Source organism: Austrofundulus limnaeus, unplaced genomic scaffold, assembly GCF_001266775.1.
Source record: "Austrofundulus limnaeus strain Quisiro unplaced genomic scaffold, Austrofundulus_limnaeus-1.0 Scaffold147, whole genome shotgun sequence".
In the NCBI taxonomy this organism is placed as follows: domain Eukaryota; kingdom Metazoa; phylum Chordata; class Actinopteri; order Cyprinodontiformes; family Rivulidae; genus Austrofundulus; species Austrofundulus limnaeus.
In genome coordinates, this window is record NW_013952549.1 from 106,123 (window position 1) to 108,728 (window position 2,606).

At 37.8% G+C, this 2,606-nt stretch overlaps 1 protein-coding gene across 1 annotated transcript in view; it reads left to right on the top strand.

Annotated features, from left to right (window-relative positions):
• Positions 1-2,606, top strand: part of tmem62 (transmembrane protein 62) — a gene marked incomplete in the record, with an annotated part of 24,135 nt that overhangs the window by 20,012 nt on the left and 1,517 nt on the right.

Below are 2,606 nucleotides of genomic sequence, written 5' to 3' on the forward strand. Positions count from 1 at the left end.
GTCCTCCATCCACATGACAGAGAGGGGAACACAAAAATGAAAATATGGATGGAGGACCTCAGTTTAGCTTGTCTGTTGCGCTAGCGCTGCGCTAATACATATAAGGCAGTATAGTGTTGTCGCTAGTGCGAAGGCTAAGCTCAGGTTCTTCTTCCATGAAGCAGCTCTGTTGTCCTCCATCCATATTTTCAGTTACAGGCTGAGTCATTTCTACCTTCTCCTCTCTGTCAACGCTCTCTCGTTTCATTTAAAAGAGTCGATCATCAGATATTGTCCAAGATTAACCTTCAGGGTGGATATAGCTCAGCTTCTTGTTTTAGTGAAAGGGACTTTAACTAAACTGTCTGAACAGAAAAACTGGTTGTACATGTACAACTGAATAACTTTTGAAGTCATCCCAATTCAAGATGGCTGCCACATAAAAGCAGCCTTTATCAAATGCAAAAATTGCTATAACTCAAGCCAAATTACAGATATTGATCTGAAATTTGGTGTGGTAGTAGCTAACAGTCATTTACAACTCAAGGGCTACTTTCTGAGCAAATCTTTTGCTTAAAACTTTGTCATTGCTTGTTAAAATAAACACTGCTTGTCTGTTAGCAAAATATCTCATGAACCACTGGACAGAGTTTAATGAAATTATCAGAAAATTATTATTGAATCTACATCTACAGCTCATAAACATTTGGAGATGATGTAATTTAAGATGGCTGCCACAGGTAATCGACCTTAGCCAGCACAGTTGTACAGATGTTGAGCTACTTTTAGATTTTGAGTAGCTGAGACTCATTCTCAGCACGTTCTCTGTGAGAGCTCACAATATCGCATGAGAACACACGTAGCACTAACAGGGTTTGTCCGAAGCTGCTCTAACCTCATTCTTTTTCATGTTAAGATTATCTTCGTTGAAATCTCTGGAACAAAAGGTGGTGGACGATAAGTACTAATTATTTACACGCACACAACTCTAAAACCAGTTGTTTTGAACATGATAATTCACATTGCAGTAAGAGAAACAGCCAATGCTTGTGTAAACTAATAAAAACAACAAAAAAACTGTAACAGATTGTTTAAATAAATTTCACATCGGCATTACAGACATGATGGTAATCTGTTTTGTTTATGTAACACCTGCCTGTCAACACTTGATGAATAATGATGAAGTGTGCTGCATTTAACCACTGTTCCAAATGCAAAATCTAAAAAAAAAGAAAAAACGGCCATCCCCTATCTTCAACATTGTCTAACATAAAGTGATCAAAATGGAGTGAAATTTTCAAACACATCCTGAAGGCCCTGCCTCAATGTTTACAACTAATGCTAACTTATTAAAATAATGTCCAACACTAAAGATTATTGAAGATGAAATAAAAAAAAATCTTCTGGAACCCTCTTTTGGATGTATACACATTCATAAGATTAGATTGAATATTTAACCTATATAAAGGACATTTTCACAAGTCGGCATAAGTTTTCTATAACAGTGGTTCACAACCTATTTTCCCCAAAGCCCCTCTTTCTTACTTGCAAGCCAAGCTGAGCCCCACCCAATCTCTCAATCCCTTGCTACTCATGTGTTCAACCTTTATCTCTTCATTAAAATATAAAAAAAATAAAGTGAATAGTTACAAACTTTTATTTTGAAAAGGAAAAAAGTTTGTTACAGGTTTTAAAATCGAAACATCCAATATTTATTACCTGATAAAGTTACTCTATAGCTGGTGAACACAAAGGCCTGCCACACTGTAACACTTTAGACAACTAATGCACACGTATGAAACTTAGTTCAACACTCTGGCATATGTTGAAGATGGATCAGTATTCTGATGATTAATTGTACATGATACAAATTTGCCCACTCTATTTACATAACTTATACAAGCCTATAAGTTATGCTGAACTTATACGTAGCGTGTTGTTGCGTATAGCATTGATCACGACGTGAGACTGGAGCAACTTTCAGCGTATGCCAATGTGTGGGACATTTTTATATACATTGGCACAAGTTGTCTAAACATTATAGGGTGACAGGGTTTTTAATCAGGTCGAGTTTGATCATTGTCCGTATCTTTAAAGGGGCAATATCATGTAAAATCAACTTTTTTGAGTTTTATATCATGTTAAAATGTTATACTCTCATAAAAAAAACCTGCCCAAAGCCTTGCTTTGACTCATTCATGCATGTTTGAGAAATCCTACAGTGTTTTTAGGAAGCCATGCTGAGGAGCAAAACGACAGGTGGGGACCAGAAATGCCTTTGGGGACCAGGAACACCCCTGGGACGTGTCTTTAAGCCGAGCTTCCTCATGGCAGAGCACACCCCCCGCCCATGACTCCTGCAGGCTCTCGGGTGAAACTGAAAGTGAAACTTAAACTGTCTGCTGAGCTCCACTAGTTCTCACTCAGTGAAGCTCTTTTCAGATGAAAAGTACCTTTGAGGAAATGTATTTTCAGATACCAAGTAAACTGCATCATAGCAGCCCCACCCCCAGCACTGAAATGGGTGAGACCGAAGCAGAAGGTGGTTCTTAAAGAGACAGAGGCCATTTTCAAGACGTTTAGAAGAGGAAGTGATGAGAAGATAAGTTTATTTACTGTTTAAACAT